The sequence below is a fragment of the Psammomys obesus genome, unplaced genomic scaffold (assembly GCF_907164565.1).
Source record: "Psammomys obesus unplaced genomic scaffold, mPsaObe1.curated_primary_1811, whole genome shotgun sequence".
In the NCBI taxonomy this organism is placed as follows: domain Eukaryota; kingdom Metazoa; phylum Chordata; class Mammalia; order Rodentia; family Muridae; genus Psammomys; species Psammomys obesus.
This window is the reverse complement of record NW_026596079.1, coordinates 5963080-5985933: the sequence shown is the minus strand read 5'-3', so window position 1 is coordinate 5985933 and position 22854 is coordinate 5963080.

Sequence of the window (22854 nt, the reverse complement as noted above, 5' to 3'; positions counted from 1 at the left end):
TATATACATGCAGGCTTACATACATGTATAAACACACAAACACATTTTAAAGATAATATAAATATATTTATGATATAATTTACACATTTTATAATTTTTTTTGCTTCCTTTATACTGATTTAAAAGAAGTACATTTCATGTGCCCACATATGACTACTAACTAGCTTTTTAGTTGATATCCATGCACAATCTATTCTTCCCTGTGAATAATTCTCCAAACTCTACATGAAATGTAGAACTTTTTAATTCCATTTTCTGACTCTATTATTCAAAGGATTTTGCCAGTGAGACTCCCAAACCATGCCAAAAGAGGTTACAACATTCCCAAATGCTGAGGAAATTCATTCAAGAGAGGCCTCCGGTTTAGGCTTTTGCCTTTCATGAATTTTGGAAGGTTTCATGAGTTATGTTCAGGTGCAGGAGTCATCTCAATCTTCACTTTGTCTGGTGCTGGATTTCCAGTGAGTTTCTTCTTTTCTTCTATGAAAATCTCCCTTACCTTCCATCTACTGCATGCAGCACTCCAGGCCAGCACACACATCTGATTCCCTGTACTTTTCTAACGGCTGCATTATTTAGTAGTTTCATTGGAGTTCAGGAAGCATAATTTGCTGAATTTTAAATGACTTTAGTAATAATGTGTGTTTTCATCTCACATACTGGAATATTTCAACACATCTGTGACAGTTCACAGCTCAAAATCATGATATTTTTGGCTTATATCCTCACAATCCTTATGTCTTCCCCTCCTGGTAAATTCTGTCTCCCCTGCTTCCACAAGCATCTGGTTCTTGAGCAGCAGAATTTGAGAGCAGGAGGAGGTGATGGACACATTCATTCATAGTTTTATAGTTTTGTTTTTTGTTTGTTTGTTTGTTTTTAACTAAGAAGAAAACATGTCCTGGAACCACTCCCCAAACATGTCTTTGGAACTCACTATAATTGTAAGGTGTCCATGACCTGATGGGAGAGATATGAATAAATGCAGTAGATGGCATTTCAACTTCATATAAGAAGAGGAAAATTGCATATTTGGAGGGATATGGAGAAACTGTTGACTACTCTGCCATCAGCATCACCTTCCTCACAAATGCTGCCTGGTCACTCATAGCTCTGATTAGACATTTCCACCACTGCATATTCCACGAAACCTCATTTCCCAAGTGGGATTAATGCCACTTACCTTTGCTTTCATCATACTCTGTGCCTGTTATGAATGTACTCTTGTGATATTTAGTGGAATTGCCTCCCTGTCTCTATCTTCCCTGATAAAAGATGAGGTCCCAGTAGGTAATGAATATGTGTGGTTCATTTTTACATTAGCACCACCCACTGTAATGCTTGGACTACAAGAGACATTAAACAAAATACAGTATTTAATTGGATATTTTCATGACATATTTCACTTCTAATTTGACAGCATTTGAATTAGATACAGAGGGATAATTTATCTACAGGCTTTCATTTCCTTACCTGTGTTTTAAACAAAAATAATAGGAAACTCAAGGAATAATTTGTTCTAGGTCCCTGCATTTAATCATTTCATTAGTCTCACCAAAGAGATAAATTAACTGAGGTCTCATAGTGAGGCTTGCTCTAACGTTTTGAGCTCACTGCAGGAAACAGAAATAATTCTGGGTCTTTTAATACAAAGTGAATTAACACATGGAACTGTGTGCAAAAAAAATCTTGGAAGATCCATAAGGGCACATAAGTCAAGGATCTTGCAATTATTTTTTTAATTTTTTATTAATTACACTTTATTCATTTTGTATCCCCCCATAAGCCCCTCCCTCCTCCCCTCCCGATCCCACCCTCCCTCCCCTTTCTGCATGCATGCCACTCCCCAAGTCCACTGATAGAGGAGGTTTTCCTCTTCTTTCTGACCTTAGTCTATCAGTTCTCATCAAAAGTGGCTGCATTGTCCTCTACTGTGGCCTGGTAAGGCTGCTCCCCCATCAGGGGGAGGTGATCAACGAGCATGCCAATCAGATTATGTCAGAGGCAGTCCCTCTTCCCATTACTATGTAACCCACTTGGACACTGAACTGCCATGGGCTACACCTGTGCAGGGGTTCCAGGTCATCTCCACGAATAGTCCTTGGTTGGAGAATGAGTCTCTGGGAAGTTCCCTGTGTTCAAATTATCTTGTTCTGTTGCTCTGCTTGTGGAGTTCCCGTTCCCTCCAGCTCTTACTATTTCCCACTTCTTACATAAAATTCCATTCACTCTGCCCATCAGTTGGCCATCAGGCTCAGCATCTGCTTTGACAGTCTATACTGCAGAAGCTTTCAGAGGCCCTCTGTGATAGGTTTCAAGGTTGTTTCCTGTTTTCTTCTGGCTTTCAGAGGCCCTCTGTGGCAGGTTCCGAGGTTGTTTCCTGTTTTCTTTTTCTTCTGATGTCCATCCTCTTTGCCTTTCAGGATGGGGATTGAACATTTTAGTTAGGGTCCTCTCTTTTGCTTAGTTTGTTTAGATGTACAGATTTTAGTGGGTTTATTCTATATTGTATGTTTATATGAGTGAGTATATACCATGTGTGTCTTTTTGCTTCTGGGACAACTCACTGATCTTGCAATTATTAAATGTCTGAGTTCCTCTACAGCAATGAGGACATCAGGACGGGACTGATCCAGATGTTATTATCACCGCTGGTTCTGTTGTTTGGTGATCACACAGAAGGCAGAGACAATGGCAAAGCAGGTACTTCCATACTGTTCCCTACTAAGTCATAGTTACATTTAACATTTAAGACCAGGTTTCTATACCAAACCATTCTTGTAGAGGCATGAAATATTGATATGGGTTTACAGCCTTTGTTACAGAAAATGGATAATGAAGTGGATGTTGTCTGACATTCCCAGAGTCCTTCAGTGAACCTACAGGAAAAAATGCTGATCATGTCTTCATTATCATGGCATAGCAGAAACACTGGGAGGACAAAAGACCCAGGGGTAAATGTGGAACCTAAGGGCTCCTTCTGCGGAACAGACGTTCTTAGACCATAACCCTGTTTTCCTCTTTCTGAGGAATATCTTTGCTGATATTGACAAGAGGATAGTTATAACCCACATATATCCAGTCTGAAGCCCAAGAGCCAGCTGCTTTTTGTGCTTATAACTGCTGTGCAAGGTACTGTGTCTGAAAAACTTCGAGTGGCGTTTTTAAGCTTGAAAAGCCATTTATGTTCATTTAGCACTTTGGAAATTAAAGCATAAGGATGGAAGTGGAAATTGCAATGTGTGAATGAGAATAGAGCAGATGATGATGAACCCCACCCCGCCAAAAAAAACTGAGCTACAAGAATTTTATTCTCTGTAATTACTTCCATAAAACAAAAAATAAAATAAGTTTTTAGTCTTTTTCAAAAAATAGTTTCATATTTTAAAATATACACTGCACATACACTGAAGGTGAATGTTTAATTTTTAAATATTTCCTTTGAAGATCTGCTTAATACAAATTGAAATACAGATTGCAACTATTTTCTGCTCAATATATTTTTACAAAAAACATCTCTCCATTAATAATTTGTGTGCTCAACTTCAATTAAATTTCTATTTTGATATTTTTATTCCATTAAAGTCTACAAATATGTAGTTTACATGGAATTACTTCATTTGTTTCAATATTGTAAGTATTTGGGTTTTTTTTTCCCTAATTTTAAGGTTCATAAAACAGACATACATTGAAAACCAATAGTCTTGGCCTTGTCACACTGTGAGCGCACATGGTGACTAGTACCCAGTTCACAGACACATTATCAGGACATCGTTGGCCTTAGGGCCGATCTCTTCCACCGGTTCTCAACACTTCTACGTTTCTCAAAACAAGCAGTTTTTTTTTTCTACCCTACAGTCAATGTGACCATATGTAGTTTATATTTCCGTAAATAGTATATGTCACTGAATATTGCAATTCTATTTTAAAGCTTTTACATATTCTTATGAACAGTGAATGCCAAATTTTGTGAGTTTATAATTATATTTTCATGAAGATATAGTATTTTGTGGATCTATGAACAATCTTTTTACAAGAACTTACTTAAGGGCCTCTACCCAACTTTTCAGTGGCTTTTCATTCTGTGACAAAGATGGCTGACACAGACTCCCTAAGGAAAAAAGGCACATTTCGTGTCACACTTCAGAGACTTCAGCCCATTGTTTTGGGAAGGACATGGCATCAGAGAATGATCCCTGTCATGACAGCAAAAAAGCAGAGAACTGCGGAACACTGGCAGCTAGCTAGTTTTCTCTCTGGTTCTTTTTTTATTTCATTTGTGTCCCCAGTTGTTGGAATGGTGCCACTATATTTCAGGCTGGACCATGTCCCTAGTTACACCTTTAAAAATCTTTCTTGTAGACACACCCAGAGATAAGTGTTGTTCCCTGAGGTCTTCTAAATCCAGTCAAACTGACAATAAAAATTCTTCTCCTATCATTATTTTAAATGTTTAAATTAATTTATCTAATATAGTAAATTTGACCATAATTTCCCCTCTCAGATTCCTTCCTGATCCTACCCACCTATTTACATATCCAGCCTCAAATTCATGTTCTTCCCCTCTTCTCCCTCTCTCTCTCCCTCTATCTATCTAACTATCTACCTACCTACCTCTATCTCTCTCAAATAAAAAACAAACAAAAAAAACACTCCAAAAATCAGAAAACAAAAGTTAAAGCAAGTAAATAAAACTTCAAAAAAAAAAAAAAAGAAAAGAAAAGAAAACTAGCCAAAAAAAACCAAAAAGACCGGTTCTCCAAACAATACACTTTGTTTTATGTTGCCTGAGCATACAGCTGTCCTATGGATTTGTCACAGTTCATTTGTGTCAGGAAAACATTATTTTATATTTATCCACTACTCCTGGCTCTTAAAATCTTTCTTTCTCCTCTTCCACACTGATCCCTGAACTCTGAGGGGAGGGGTTTGATGAATACATTCCATTTAAAACTGAGTGCTTCCCTCTCTTCATACTGTTTAGTTATAAGTTAATCCCCAACTACTGCCAGAAAAAAAATCTTCTCTAATGTGGCTTATGTGTGAAACTGATCTACACTTACAGATATGTCATTAGGAGTCATTTCATTATTATGTTCCTTTAGCAAAATAAGAGTATTAAATAACCTATAAGCCCATGACCTATCTATTCTCATTTTCTTGGCCACTTCAGCAATATCAGATGTCAGTTCTGGCTCATAGTGTGAGCCTTAAAGACAATGAAAAAGTAGTTAGTTGTAGAACCAAAAAAAAATCTGAGCACAGAGATCTTCCCAGAGACTCATACTCTAACCAAGTACAATGCGTGGAGACAACCTAAAACCCCTGCACAGATGTATCCCATGGCAGTTCAGTGTCCAAGTGGGTTCCATAGTATTGGAAACAGGGACTGTCTCTGACATGAACTGATTGGCCTGCTATTTCATCACCTCACCCTGATGGGGGAGCAGCCTTACCAGGCCACAGAGGAAGTCAATGCAGCCACTCCTGATGAGATCTGATAGACTAGGATCAGAAGGAAGGAGCAGAAGACCTCCCCTACCAGTGGAATTGGGGAGGGGCATGCATGGAGAAGGGGGAGGGAAGATGGTATTGGGAGGGGAAGAGTGAGGGATTCATGGGGGGATACAAAGTGAATAAAGTGTAACTAATAAAAATTAAAATAAAATAAAATATTTTTAAAAAAGTTAAGTTGTTCGCTGAACTCTGCCTCAAGTTTGGTTATGAGTTCTTAGCATTTGCTTTGATACACTGCTGGGAATAGTCTTTCAAAGCCCTCTGTGGTAGGCTCCTGTCCTATTTCCTGTTTTCTCCTTGGAATCCTATGAAACAAACAGGAGATAGTAAGACCTGGGGAGGACAGGAGGTCCACAAGGAGAGCAACAGAAACAAAAATTCTGGGCACAGGGGTCTTTTCTGAGACTGATACTCCAACCAAGGACCATTCATGGATATAAAGAAAAAATAATAATAATAATAAAAAATGAAAAAAAAATAAACCCTAAAATTAAATTAAAAAAAAAAAAAGATGTAGCCTATGCAGCTCAGTATCCAAGTAGGTTCCCTAGAAGGGGAACAGAGACTATCTCTGACATGTACTCAGTGGCTGGCTCTTTGATCATCTCCCCCTGAGAGGGAGAGCAGCCTTGTCAGGCCACAGAGGAGGATATTGCAGCCAGTCCTGATGAGACCTGATAAGCTAGGGTCAGATGGAAGGGGAGGAGGACCTCCCTTATCAGTGGACTTGGTGAGGGGCATGGGAGGAGATGAGGGAGAGTGGGATTGGGAAGGAATGAGGGAGGGTCCTACAGCTGGGATACAAAGTGAAGAAACTGTAATTAATATTTAATATAAAAAATAAAAATTTAGTAAAAAAGTTAAAATAAAATGTAGTTAGTTGTTCCCATAATATTTGTGCCGCTATTGCATCAATATATCTTTTAGGCAGGTTGTGGCTGTAGGTAACAACAAAAGTAAAAATAACAGTAATTACTTCTATCTTCTAGTAGAATACAGAGTACTTTCTAGCACTGTAAATACTAGCCAGTAAGCATGAGGCTTCTAATTAGATCCCTCTCAACATCTCAGTGTTTGATAAAATAACTGTTGTTGTATGGGCCTTTTCTAATAGCCACTATAGCTTCCAAATAACGACACAGAGACCTTTTAGACTTACTCTACAAGCTTTAAGTTCTATATCTGGGCAGATATTCGCCTATTCTTACTCGTTTGTGCTAGTCTAGCTATATCCTAGCCACATGCCCTTTTATTTGCCATCTCAGTCTTACCTTGTCCTTCTTCTGTAACTATCTGTCCTCATGGCAAACTTTTCTTCCCCCTATGGAACCTTCTTGCTCTTCATTCTCTTCCTCTCTTGTCCGTCCATGAAACCTCCAGACTGGGAATGGGAGTCCCACTTGCTCTCTCCTCTGCCCAATCATTGCCTCATAAATTTCTTTATTAACTATTCAGAGATAATAGAGGAGGAATTTTTACACAACATTGAGAACTGAGATTATTCACAGAAATGGCAATGCCCACATCCAGACTGCAACCAGATCCCAGGGAACAGAAAATAACATTTGAATACACAGTGCAAAAGGACATCCCACAACAGTTGTCCTCATGTTTAGGCCTTACTATCAGGTTATGGAATCAAAAAATAACCTTGGCAGTAGTTTGTTCTATTTAGGGGAAATGGCATGTTGGCTCCTTTTACCAATAACACAACAAGGTGCAACCCACTCATTAGTTTAGTTTTAAGGTATTTTGTATGTGCTTTATATGTGCATTCTACCGATGGGGATTATTGTGTTATGAAGTCAGTATAAAACTTAGAGACCACCATTATGCACATGAGTTTTTGTTTCTTTCTGTATTATTATCATTGTGTCCCACGTACTATGTCTAATATAAAAAGATTTACACAATGAATTATATATATTATACAAATTTCAAGAGACATATTTATATCAAAACCACTTATATTTATATATATTTCAAATGTAACTATGCATTTTACATTTTTCTTCTTTTTTTTGGAGTTGTGGAGAACCACTTCTTTATTTGCCTTAGGTTTCTTTTTTAATTTGTTTTTTTATTTTTTATTATTAGTTATATTTTATTAACTGTATCCCAGCTGTATCCCACTCCTTCATTCCCTTCCAAACCCTCCCTCGCTCCCTCTTCTCTTCCCTGCCCCTTTCCAAGTCCACTGATAGGGGATGACCTCCTCCTTTTTCATCTTACCCTGTTTTATCAGGTATCTTCAGGACTGGCTGCAAAGTCCTCCTTTGTGGCCTAGCAGGACTGCTCCTCCATTGGGGTGTGGGGAGGTCAAAGAGCCTGCCATTGAGTTTCTGTCAGAAATAGTCCCTATTCCCTTTACTATGGGAAACCAATTGGTTACTGAGCTACTATGGGATACATCTGAGCAGAGGTTCTAGGTTATATCCATACATGGTCCTTGGTGGAGTGTCAGTCTCAGAAATGACCCCTGTGCCCAGATATATTTGGTACTTGGGGAACTCCTTTCCTTTCCGTGTCATACAAACTCCCCCTTCTTTCATATGATTTCTTGCACTCTGCCGAAGGTTTGGTTATGAGTCTTAGTATCTGCTTCGAAACACTGCTAGGTAGAGTCTTTCAGGGGCATTCTGTGGTAGGCTCCTGTCCTGATACCACTCCTAGGCATATACCCAAAATTTGCTCAAGTACACAACAAGGACATTTGCTCAACCATGTTTGTAGCAGCTTTACTTGTAATAGCCAGAACCTGGAAACAACCCAGATGTCCATCAACGGAGAAATGGATACAGAAATTGTGGTATTTTTACACAATGGAATATTATTCAGCAATAAAAAAAAAAACACCAAGGAAATCATGAAATTTGCAGGCAAATGGTGGGATCTAGAAAAGATCATTCTGAGTGAAGTATCCCAGATGGAGAAAGACAAACATGGTATATTACTCACTTATATAGACCTATAAGATATGACAAACAATGAAATCTATACACCTAAAGAAGATAAACAAACAAGAAAGAGGACCTGAGGTAAGATGATCAATCCTCACTTAGAAAGGCAAATGGGAGGTGCATTGCACATTTTTATTTTCTAAACCGTGCAAGTCAATTTTAGGAAGAGAGAGAATGTCCAGTTTCTACGATGTATCATCAACTGTGATAGAGAGACTTTTAGCAAATACTGTTTGTGTTAAAATGACCACATTCATTTCACAGAAGTATAAATCCACAAAATAAAAGTTTGATTCAGAAACAAGCCATATGTAAATGTGTAAGTAACAGTGACTGACCTTAATTCCAAATCTGATGACAAATCTGTTTTCTTTTGCGTTGTATGAGTTTTCTCTCCCCATGGACCCACTTTGGCCTGGGTTATAAACAGGAACTTAGCACTGTGTTTCTAACTCCTGAAAATGAAAGAGCTTTGGGTAAAGAGATGTAGAGAAAGGAAAGCAAGGCCGTAGGGCATACCAGGAGACAGCTGTCAGTCATTGCTGGACTCACTGTGGAGATTTCTGCAAGCTGTTTGTCACTTTGGTCTCTGCTTTTGCCCCAGTTAAAATAAAGTTCTCCAATACTGGAAGTTAGTGCTAAATAGTTGTGTGGTGAGAAAAACAGGAACAGCAGCAGCAGCAAACACACTATCAAAAAAAAAAAAAGATAATAAAAAAAAACACAAAAATAGCAACAACAGTGACGACACCTCTGTAAACAACATCGTGAACACTACCACCACCACCAGCAACAGCAGCAATGCCACCACCAATAACAGCAAATCACCACTACCACCAGGAACAGCAGCCGCAACAAGGCCAGTCGTAACAACAGTAAGAATAACAACACAAATATTATCATCCCCATCAACAAAAGCAAGAGTATCAACATAATTCAGTATTAAAGACAAATGATTACATTCATTAATTAAGACTATTCAGACAGATGTCATCCATTCAGATTTAGTTTTAATAGCAAACAACAAAAATAACCTAAATTTCTAAAACGAAGCAATTGATAAAATGAATGACATGATATGCATAGAAAAGTATAGCTCTGTTCGGAGCATTTCTTTGACTATAGGCTGGTTGAATAAGAGATCAATTGAGTAGATACAGTATTTCAGTCACAATATCATGTCAACAGTCTCTAATGCTCTAAAAACATAAGAACTCCATGATCAGTATTTGTAAAATGAGAGTTGTAATATGATGGAAAAAGAAGAGAATTTGAGAATAAAATATCCTTTATACATGATTTCTCCTGGTATATATTCATACCTAAAGTTTTGTTTTCTCTTTATGTATTTCTGGGTTTTTTTTCATATTGACTATTTATTGATCTTACTACAGCAACAGCATGGCAATTTGAAACAAATAGCAACACACAGACTTAAAAATTGCTGGATGATCCCTATTTATATTCCACTAAGGAAGATTGCCAGATTCCCCAGGTTTTTTTTAACGCTAACCTTCAGTCTAATTTACCATTTGAGATTCCGTGGAAAAGAGACTTATTCTCATTTCTCTTGAAGAAGCTGAGAAGTGCTCATGCCTCCAGAGTTAGTGCTACTAATGTGATTACAGGTGCGGGTGGCACAAACTTGAAAATTGCTGGGCTCAAACTCTGTTTTCCTTTTAACTTCTCCTATTCTTCCTGGAGGTCTATGCTCACTTCCTATTTTCCTCCATTCTCTCTAGTTGTCTTTCTGTGTTTCTCTGTTTCTTCCCCTTCTGTAACCACAGGAATCAATGTTCTATGCTCATCAAACAGGGATGAAGATCTCTGCATTTCTCTGAGCTTAAAGGGATTCAGGATGGGCTCTTGCACACCTGAAGATGGACAGCTACCGCTGCTAGAAAAACCAGATGGACTGAGGAAACAAGCAGTTGTAACTTAAGAAATATCTTTCTCCAAACCACAGCAAAAGCAGAGAAGGGGGAAAAAAATGACTGCCTGGATAATAAACTGTGGATTCTCCTTCCTTTCACTAGCCTATGGCCTTGTGAATCACAGAGATGGCATTTGAGCGATGTCTTGAAAGATATAACTCACGTGTTCAACAAAAGGAAGAAAAGAAGTCATAAAATGCCACATAGTCAAATAACCTCAAAACTTCAAGAGAAGCATAAGCAAACCTAATAAAGGACCTGAAATTTTCATAGATGAAATATTGACACTGTTCTCTGTTCTTTATATTTCAACTCATGAAAAGAAAAAAAATCCATCCTGTTTCAAAAATGTAAATAGAAAAATATGTTGTTTGGCCATGGTGCTTTGAGAAAGAAAACCAATAAATAACACATCTCTTTTTATATTGACTCCTTCCTCCCAGCTCCTTATGGGTGACATTTTATAAGTCTGCTTTCAGGAAATACTGTGATATTTTTAAAGCTTGACTTTACCTTGAGTTTTTTTCATTCATTTTCTAAATGTATAGGTTAGAAAAAAATTAAGGATATTATAAATCAATTGTTGTAATAAAGAGAATTTGATAAGCTTCTAGGATATACATTTTCTGCGTAAAACAAGCAACAAAATAAAAGTGAAAAACAAAAATATTTCAGCTTTTTATTGGATATTTCTTGCACATTAATATTTGTGTTTTCTCTCCCATAGTCTATCTTATTTAACCTTTCCAAGCATGGTAATAAACTTTTTAAACGATTTATAAATTCAAATAAATGAAATTTAAAGTTTATGACAAGTAAAATGTTCAGATACTAAACATGAATAGTTTAGAAGTAACCTAGGAAAACTAGTTGCCTCAATATATTTATTTATAATATTTAATATCAATATAATAATATTCATGATGTGAAAATATTAGGACTTACCAGGGAAATCCACATCCCCTTCATAATATTCCACCTAGCTATTGCTTAATTTTTATGATTTTTTTTCCAAAAAAACCAATATTTTATAGTGGAAAAGGAGGCCAATAGAAGTTTATTGATTTAAGGTTGCTTATCAGTTTTATTAAATAATGTAATATTTATTAACTTTCCAATCATAGTCAAAGCACTTTGTTAGTTGATTGTGTGCTAGACGTAGTAGTCCGCATCATCTGATCTAAATAGAGCCAGCATTTAGATTCCTACATCTGTCGGTCAGATGAAGTCATTAGGATTCTGCAGAGAAATAAAATCAAGAAGCGAAATCTAAATACACATTTTCCCTAGTTCTTTCTCTTCATCTATTCATTTTCCATTCATTTTTCAACTTGTCTAGATGACTAATATAATTCTTGGTAAAAACAAAAACAAAAACAAAACAAAAAAAAACCTGCCACATACAATATCAGTGACAGAGGATACTTCTGAGATCTTCTGTCTTGGAGTTGGGCTTCTCAGAAAGCTGGTGATGTACTGCTATCTTCAGTCTGAAGGTTGGAGCACCAGAAGCCCTAATGCAACAACAGGATAGCATACCTCAGATGAAGTCAGAGGACAGGAAGAGACTAAGTGGTCGCTTCTTCTTCCATAGCATTCAGATCCATTCAGTGGGAAGTGTGGGAACCCGAAACATCAGAGTGTGCAATCCTCCCAACACAGTGTCTTCCTTCAAATGACAATCTTATCTCACATGCTATACAGCAAAATGAAGAAATGTTTCTGAAATGCCACAGTTAGCATACCCCTGGGAATAGGGCACATTAAAGATACATGTTCCTGACTTCTGGATTGTCGCTTATAAGCACCCAAGTATCAACACATGCTTAGAAGATGATACTTTGCTGGATGACATTTTTTTCCTAATATCCATTGTTTGTGCATGACACTCCTCTCTGAAGACCCCATACCTTTCTCGGTTTTCTAGATTATAGCAAGATCTTTCATTCTAGAAAGTGGAAGATAGCAAATATGTAGATACCATATATCTACAGAAAAATTGAAGGCTCTTAGAAAAAAAATATGAAGAGGGAGCTTTTCTTAAACAGATAACTGAGAAGTTGAAGAATCAGTTATGATGTGCTCAGTTTTTCTACTTTCCCTGAAGTCCATTTTGCTTGAATACAACACCATGTTATTTTCTGGAGGGAAATAAGAAAAGGGTGGAAGCTATGAATCTATTAAATGAGCTTCAGGGTAAGATTGCTAACCACACTGTGCAACTTTTAGTAGGGATGCCACTGAAGGAAATCATTCCAAAAATTTTTATTGCAACACAGCAAGTTTTAGTCACTATCTTCAAGCAGGGGTTCTTTGAAATTGTTTCCCCATATGGTGAAATTCCTCCTAACTCTGGACAATATCTTATATGCCGTGTTTTGATCAACATGTAGTAACTGACTCCAGATAGTCGTTAAATTGCGCCAATTATGAAAATGATGTTAAAATATGCAAATGATATCCTACAAATGGATGAGAATGATGACCATAGTTATAGGTTATAATAGAGTTTGAGGTGATATTTCTGAACAGAGAAGAGAAGTATGGAGAATCACAGAATCCAAACTTTTGTTATGATGCCATTGCATCCATTTTTGGTTCTCCAGCCTCCCTTGATTTCATTTTTGAGAGCATAACTGGGATCCCTGTAAAGTTGTTTCATTATATTGTGTTTTAACCATTCCCCTTCTAAAATCTTGAAATCTCATCTGTCTCATTTAACTGTGAGTATACACCTGATGGATGTTTCATAACTCTGTTAAGTCATTTTTTTTTTCTCTGAGCATGTCTATAGACACACACACATACAAACACACACAAATATTTACCTACCATAAAGCTTCTGTCATTCCCTCACATCGGTCATTGTTATGAGTCTCTGCCCCTCCCCTGCTATAATGACTGAGACACAACCTACTGTGATCAACCTATTTCCATGTAGTATATTTGATGAATTAAATTTACACTGCTTTCAACTGTTTTTGAGGCAAAATGCCTTGATAAATTTAAGTATGGAAAAGTGAGTAAATTTTTAAAAGGAAAAAAAAAGTGGTATGTTCTGTGTTTGAGACAAAAGGAATGTTATGAGCTCTTTCTTGGATGTGGAGAGAAGAGTGGGAATCCTAAGGGACTCCCAGTTTCCCTCTGAGAAAAGACTGTGGCACAACAAGAGAACTAGAGCACTCACAAATTTCTTTGTGTTTGGCAGCCCTCCCATCTTTTGTTTGTTTCTACACTCCTGTTTGAACATGGTGAGGGGAAAGTATAACCCTTGAGAAAATGAGCATATGAACAAACTAAAAACATGTCTTATTACTTCACCTTTTCTAAGGAGCTAAGGAGGGTAACTAAGAAGGCAGAAAACCCTTACTTAATTGAGTTAGTTAGTTAAGGCGGTTATTGGGTAGTGTTTGAGAAAGACTGAATCATTTAGTGTAGGATGTGACAGGGTAAATGACCCCCAAAAACACCTTTCTGAAGTGAGGGATATGTGAAAATATTGAGCATGGGATAAAATATTGTTTATCTGCTACAGATTTTCCAAAGATCTGCCGGTTAGCTATAATTCTCTATATCAAGGGAAATAGTTACACTATATTGAGAGGAAAGGGCTTACACAAAGTTTGCTTTCCAGAAGCAACAACAACAAAAACACAGTAAAACTCAGGGAACTGATGGATCTCTCTCTTCTTGGTTATAGTACCAAGGATATGGACATATGTATTTTCTCAACTTATTGTACAAATTGAAGTATATATATGTGTGTGTGTGTGTGTGTGTGTTAAGATTTAAAAAAATGAAAGAACTAGGTCTGTATTTCAGTTGATGGAGTAATAAATAGATTTGCATTCATGAAGTTCTGAGTTCTTTTCTCAACACTGTATACTCAGTTCTGCCTTATAGTGAGTTCAAAGCCAGCCTAGGCTACAAGACCTTGTCTCGAAATCAATCAATCAATCAATCAATCAACAAATAAATGTAACCAAAAATCATTAAAAGGAATTTTTAAAATATGGAAAATAAGTTTTTCTAGACTAGATCAACTCCATAGCTCCAACTCAATCATTGACACATAGATACTATGACATGACATCATGAGTCTCTCTCCTAATAAGTTAAATATGAAGGTGAGTAAGTCACTACATTAAAATCACACAAATTTCACAAAGCTCTGATTAGACTCTAGAAATATGCATTTCTAAGCATGACCTCTACTGCACATAATCACTTATCCTGCTGTCTTAGTATAGGAATAACACAGGCTTATATGAACAATTACCTTGAAGTGTGTGAGCCTACTGAGGCTAAATGCCTTTGTTTGTCTAGCTGCTGTTGTTACAGCTGCATTTATAGCCTGTGTTGCATGACAACCACATGTTCGCCTGGAAGATTTTTCCATTCCATAGAAACGTCACATTCATCTTAGTATTCCTATACCAGAACTCATTTCTGGGTGTTACAGTTACGTTGGCAAAAATAAGCCTCCCTGCCAATCATACACAGTGTATACAAATAAGTATGCCAAAAATCACCAATAGTACATGAGTATGCTGCTATTTTATGTAGGCACTGAACTGTAGTTTTTATTGTGATTTTAAAGTGTACACTCTACTCTTAAAAACAGCTACTTTGAAACAATATGCCGTGATACACATTTGCAGCCTTGTACATCTATGTACACGTTTCTGACTGTTTCATTTTTCTCCTGTGGTTGATTTAATCTCTGGCTGATTTATTCTTCATCGTCCCATAGGAAATGGGCTTTTCCATGTAAATTTAAAAAAAAAATACTACCTACATGAATTAAGGCTATTCCTTCCAGGTGTTAAAGTAGGTAGTCATTCTATGATGTTCACACAAAAATAAAACTACCCATTGAGGTAGGTTTTAGAAAGTATCCTGGTGTTTAAGCAAACCATGGATTTATTAGTATATGACTGCTAAAATAATAATAGTAAGGACATCCTCCAAAAGCCCTTTCTGAAGGACTCTGGAAAGAACAGAAAAATAGCCACTTGTTAGTCAGCTGTTTGGTTAACCTAACCATTCTGATTAAAAACACCTGCATGCCTTTTCCCCAATGGAATTGGGTCTGCAGTAATGACAGAGTGTGAGGTATCTGGCTACCTCAAGGGTGGTGAACCATAATGTTGGAGAGATGGCTTTTTGAAAAGCTAGCTATCCTTCATGTTTGAAGCTATTAAACATGAAAGCTCATTACAACAATAATGACTGTTTTGATATTTCCAACTGCCTCAAGTGAGGTGGCCACTGGAGAGTCATCAATGAGGCATAAAGAACCAGCTACACGGTGAGTGAAAAAAACCCAACTGGCCCATTGGTTTTCACAAATCTTATGTTCTGGGGATAATGTTAAGTACTTGGCACATTGTGACCTAATTCACAGTCAACCATCCATGTTCTTCTGGCCATTCATAACTAAAAATCCTCCTTTCTGGGATTCTCAACACCTTAGATCAGAAAACACTACATAATGGTCACTGTCAGGCAATCGTGACTATTTATATTCTCTAAGATTTATAATGTTCTTTTGATTCCATATATTATATCATATAATATTCAATGTAAAACTGTAGCCACAGAGCATGTTATTATTTATCATTTTTATTTAAAGGAAGCATCTGAGTTTCTTTCATATTTAATCCTGTAGTGATATGCATGTGAAAAATATACTGTCATGCTTATACAGCATATCATGAGGGATTTAGAGAGAAGAGGACTGTTAGTAATTTTATCCAGGAATAAAATTAAGTCCTGTCTGTGAATTGATATACTTCTTTTGATTTTGATAGATTTTTATTTAGCATGATATCTTAGTACCTTAGAGTTAATAATCAAAGCAGAGGAGATGTAATTTACATAATAGAGACACAGCAATATGGAATGTGTCAATACAAACTGGACATAAAGTAACTGCAAACCAAGCAAAGTCTGTATGAAACATTTGCCTGACTCTGTAAGATTCATTGAAAGAGAGGTCTAAATTCTCCAGGAGAATATCAATTTTTCTTCCTTCCTTCCTTCCTTCCTTCCTTCCTTCCTTCCTTCCTTCCTTCCTTCCTTCCTTCTTTCTTTCTTTCTTTCTTTCTTTCTTTCTTTCTTTCTTTCTTTCTTTCTTAGTTACATTATGGCTCAGAGGTTAAGAGCACTGTCTGTTCTTCCAAAGGTCCTGAGTTCAATTCCCAGCAACCACATGGTGGCTCACAACCATCTACAATGAGATCTGGTGCCCTCGTCTGTTGTGTAGGCAGAACACTGTATAAATAATAAATAAATAAATCTTTTAAAAAAAGAGATGTGTTGTTTATATATAAAAAAATATCAATTTTTTATGTTCAATTCCAGTGTTTAACCATGGGTTTTATGAGTACTGATTGGGAGTATAACAAACACCAGGGCCTAGCCAGCTTATGAGGATTAGAAATAAATATTCAAATACTGAAAATATATGAAAACTGTAACAGTTGAATGTATACCATTAACTAAAGAAAGTAACCATCTAAATATCATAGGACAAATGCCATGCCTCTATCTTCTCACTCATTGGACAGCTTGGGATATGGCTCATGTTTATTAAAAGATTGTAAGCTCCTGGACATTAGGTGGTTTTGTATCTTTGTGTCTCTTGTAGCCTGATAAAGGAAGGGAAGAGAAACTGCTCAAGACCTCAAGAGTTGAGGTTAGAAAGACAAACATGAAATTTTATATATTCCTTATCAATAGTGACATTTGTCTTCATCTCAGAAAAGCTGAAATGGGAATTTGGAACAAATGCATTTGTGGCTTCCTATTTCTTAAAATTTAAAATTCTTTTATATAGAGTTTCAAAATTAAGACAACTTATATATTATTGACGACCAGCCCTTACCTTCAGAGAGGACAGGATGAGTGGGAACATTACCAGCTCCATCTCAGAACTAAATCCTGGGGCCTTAGACTGAGAAACAAAACCACATAGGAGACAACGAATAAAAATAGGGACAGAGGACATTGCATCAGATTTATGGACAACCTAAAGTCCACTAGCAAAGGACCTTAAATAATGTTTGATGTAGTATCAGTGGTTTCTTCAATCTCCTAGGCAGACCTAGTAGAAATGTGGCTCCATCTGCCAGTGAGGGCCTCCTTCACCAGAGTGCGCAAAACTGCTTGATAGACTTATGCAAAGATTCACATCTCATGTCAGTCTTCCCATGGTGATCATGTAGGATGGGATAGGAATTGAGTGTGAAGAGAACATGTGTGGAAGGCTTGAGACTCTTCCAGAATGTCAGAGCTCTCAGATTCTTGGTGAAAGATCTCATATCTGATGAAGATACTTTGGTACTTGAATTTCAAAATTAATCCATCCAATATATGATCATGGATGGTAGAGCCAAATAACTGGGTTTGATTGACAACATCTCATTTTTCTTCTACTTATTTAAGTACTTCATTTTTCTGTGTCTCATTTTGCTTAAGATTACTTACACTGAAGACATACTTTGATGTGAGTGGTGTACAAGTTTGCATATGAAAACACACAGCAGAGGTCTAGGTAATCTGAAGCAATGCCAATTGTAACGTATTATATCTTTAAGATGTAGAGCCAAAAAGGTCATGGACACTAACGGTTAACCTACTACTGTCATTATGCTAAATTGGCATATTATAAAACTGCCTTCTAAATAGTTGTGCTCGAGACCATAGGTAAATGCTGTATTTGACCTTTGTTAGAGAAGCTTCTCTTTGCCATAGGTTATGATTAAAGCAGAATGCTGTCTTCTCTATGCATGGCATGGCCTTTTCATATATGAACTCACAGATACCATGATCCCCTCTATCTCATCTACACAAAATTGTGCCCATCATATATAAAGGGGTAGTAATGGAGTCTCTGCTCTTCTTAGAAGAGCTACTGGCATTTAAAGGCTTCTTGGGGGAGATTTAAAAACACCAAAAGATTAGTGGCAAATTTTTACCAGGAAATTCACCCTGCCCAAACTGATAAGGGCTGGATAGGTTTCACTATATTAAGAATCATCCGTGATGGCTACCTGCATAAGAGTTGCACTAACAGAAACACAAAAAGTAGAAGGGGAGTTAGTTGCAAGGTAGAGGGGGATCAGTGGGAATGGGAGCATGAAAAAGGGTAATGTGAGAAAAAATAATTAGACCATATGTTGTGTATATCTACGAAACTGAACAGAAAATTGAATCTGTGCCTATGTGAACAATTGTAGTACCAGATTAAACAATGTCCCAGACTGTTACGGAGATAGAACCTCATTCATTCACAAGCTACTGATGATGGCCATCAGTCTTTCCTCGTCCTGTTCCACTGTTCATCTTCATATTATTTCCAATAAAAAGTTACAATCATGTGATCATGAAATTGAGGAAAGGTTCAGAAATCAACACATTGTTTTGAGCAATTAGAAGATGCCAAAAAAATCAGAGGAAGAGAATAGAGTATGTATTTATAGATAAATGGTGAATGTGTCTCACCAATCTGAGGCTGCACAGCCTAGGATATCCTGATAGCAGAGGGACTTGAAAGGGGACATATAAAGATAGTCATGTATCTTCCTTATATAAGGGCACTAGGGTCAGGAGGAATGTCCTTTATTTGCCTCCTGTTCATTGTGAATTCCCATTTATTTGCTACTATGCAATATGGAATACTTGTTCTCTGCCGATTTTAAGTGCCCTGACCTCCTTAGAGTCTTACAATAGACTAAATGATTTTTTTTTGGCAGGGATGCTATCTGAATTGTGTGTCCTTGGAAATGCATGATGGCTTTTATCTCTCAGAGTTATATAATTCGAGATTCCTACTGTATAATACATTTCAGTACATTAATAAGGTACTAAGACTTTAGGGGATGGGAAACAAACATGTCTATATTCTATCTAAGACTCTATATTTATGTGTACATTTATTTCTGTGTTTATTTATATCAGTGAAAACCTTTCTATTTACATAAATGAATAGAATAGTTTGAAGCAGTGAGCTTCTGTGGGTACATTTTTCCCTCTTTTATCCTGTTGAACGACAGGATATAAGTTGAAATAAGAGCAATAGTGATTATTATACTTTCAAATACAGGTCTTTTGTGTGTACAACTTTTTCATATATGGCATTCCTTCTTTTGCCTTGCAACCATTGCACTGTGGAAGAAAATTCATTTTGTGGTTGGTCATTTTTAGAATAAAGTTAATTTTCATACCCTACACTAAATGAGAAAACCTGGTACCCAATCTGATTTAATTTCCCCTTTCATCACTTTTTTCCCAAGCTGTAATCACCATGTTTCCTTCACAGAATTATTGACAATGAATCAGAAAATGTGTCCCCATGAGGAAAAGGCTGACGGTAAATAACTTCTCTTTAAAGAGAAAGGCTTATTGGATTTTTACACAGGACAACATGAGTGCTAGTAAAACACAGTATGATGTCCATGCTTCTTCGACATTTAAAAGGGCATTGTTCAGGTTTCTTAAGCCCTGAGGAATGTTTAGAAAAAATGGCTGCCATCATTTTATTGGAATATAATTCTGGCTGTAACAGGAAATTAATAAAACACTAAAGCAGGAAGTATGACTTTATAAAGTCAATATCTGATAGCACACACATGGAGTCAGTGAAGAAGTTGCTGCTAATTGGCTCTAAATTGATCCTCATTATTTCTACAGAGTCCTTCCTTATTTTCTCAATGAAGAACACATTTCCTTTTTACTAAGTCAGAGAATTTCTATTTGCACATTCTTAATTTTCTTTATTATTATTATTATTATTATTATTATTATTATTATTATTATTATTATTTACTACAATTTATTCACTTTGTATTCCAGATATAGCCCCATCCCTCATCTCCTTCTGGTCCCACCCTCCATCTCTTGTCGCCCTCTATGCACCTACCATAATTCACTACTATCTGACCCTAGCCTATCAAGTCTCATCAGGATTTTCTGGATTTTCTTTCTCTGTGGCCTACTTAGGCCACCTCCCCAGGGGGAGGTGAACAAAGAGCCAGCTACTGATTACATATCAGAGACAGCCCCTGCTCCTCTTACTAGGAAACCCACATGGAGACTGAGTTGTCCATGGGATACGTTTCAGCACAGGGTCTGGGTCCTCTCCATGTATGGTCCTTGGTTGATTCTTCAGTTTCTGCAGGCCCCTCTAAGCACAGATATTTTGGCTCCGTTGTTCCCCTTGTGGAGCTCCTGTCTCCTTCAAGTCTTTCTACCTCCCCCTTTTTCCATAAGATCCCCTCCATTCTGCCCAAAGTCTGGCTGTGGGTCTCAACCTCTGCTTCCATACACTGATGAGGAGAGTCTTTCAGAGGACCCCTGTGAAAAGCTCCTGTCCTGTTGCCTGTCTTCTCCTACTTCCAACATCTATCCTATTTGCCCTTCTGAATGAGAATTAAGCCTCTTCCATAGGGTCCTCCTTATTGTTTAGCTTATTTTTTTGTCAATCTTTTTTTTTCTTTTTATTATTACAGTTTATTCCCTTTGTATCCAAGCTGTAGTCCTCTCCCTCATCCCTTCCAATCCTACCCTCCCTCCTCCTCCTCCTCCTCCTCCTCCTCCTTCTTCTTCTTCTTCTTCTATGCCCCTCCCCCAGTCCAATGATAGGGGACATCTTCCTCCCCATCTATCTGACCATAGCCTATCAGGTCTCATAAAGACTGGTTTATTTGTCTTCCTCTGTGGACTGGTAAGGCTGCTCACCCCTCATGGGAAGGTGGGTGTGATCAAACAGCCAGCCCATGAGTTCATGTCAGAGACAGTCTCTGCTCCTATTATTAGGGAATCCTCTTGGACACTGAGCTAGCTGCCATGGGCTACTTTTGTGCAGGGGTTCTAAGTTATCTCCATGTATGGTCCTTGTTTGGAGTATCAGTCTCAGGAAAGACCCCTGTGCCCAGATTATTTTGGTTGTGTTGCTCTCCTTGTAGAGCTCTAGTTCCCTCTAGTTCTTTCTGTCTCCTCCTTTCATAAGATTCCCTGCACTCTGCAAAAAGTTTGGCTATGAGCCTCAGCATCTGCTTTGACACCCTGCTGGGTAGAGTCTTTCAGAGGCCTTTAGGACTATAGATTTTAGTATGTTTATCCTATATTATATGCCTAATATCCACTTATAAGTGAGTATATACCATTATGTATCTTTCTGCTTTTGGATTACCTCGCTCAGGATGACCTTCTCTCCTTCCATCCATTTGCTTGCAAATTTCATGATTTTCTTGATTTTAAGAGCTGAGTAGTATTCGTGAAAATGTGCCACAATTTCTGTATCCATTATTTAGTTGAGAGACATCTACGTTGTTTCCCAGTTCTGGCTATTATGAATAATGCTGCCATGAACATGACCAAATGACCTTGTACTGTGGAGCATCTCTTCAGTGTATGCCCAGGAGTAGCATAGGTGGATCTTGAGGTGGCACTATTTCTAGTTTTCTGAGAAAACGGATTTATTTCCAAGGTGGTTGTACAACTTTACACTCCCCCCAGCAAAGAAGGAGAGATCCCCTTTCTCCACAACCTCTCCAACATGTGTTGTCCCTTGATGTTTTGATGTTAACCCTTTTGATGGCTATAAGGTGGAATCTCGAGGTCATTCTGATTTGTATTTCCCTGATGACTAAGGACACAGAGTGTTTCCTTAAGTGTTTCTCTGCCATTTTGATACTCCTCTGTTGAGAATTCTGTTTAGCTCTGTACACCAGTTTTTAATTGGATTACTTGGTTTGCTGGTGTTTAAATTCTTGAGTTCTTTATATATTCTGGATATTAGCCGTCTGTTAGATGTAGGGTTGGTGAAGATCTTTCCCCAGGCTGCAGGCTGTTGTTTTGTTCTTTTGACAGTGTCTTTTGCTTTACAGAAGCTTTTCAGTTTCATGAGGTCCCATTTCTTGATTGTTGCTCTTAGAACCTGTGCTATTGGTGTTCTGTTCTGGAAGTTGTCTTTGGTGCCAATGAGCTCCAGGGTCTTCCTCACATTTTCTTCTAACAGATTTAGTGTGTCTGGTTTATGTTGAAGTCTTTGATCCAATTGGTTTTGAGTTTTGTGCAGGGTGATAAATATGGATCTATTTGCATTTTTCTACACGTAGACATCCAGTTAGGCCAGTACCATTTGTTGAAGATGCTGTCTTTTTTCCATTGCATGGTTTTGGCTTCTTTGTCAAAAATCAATTTTCTGTAAGTTTGTGGGTTTATTTTTGGATCTTGAGTTTGATTCCATTGATCCACCAGTCTGCTGCTTTGCCAGTACAATGCCATTTTTATAACTGTTGCTCTGTAGAAGAGCTTGAGATGAGGGATGGAGATACCTACAGAAGATCTTGGTTGTGTTTGTTTCTTTTCATTTTTAATTTCAGTTTATTTACTTTACATCTCAGGGGTGACTCCTCTCTCCCCAGCCCCTTTCC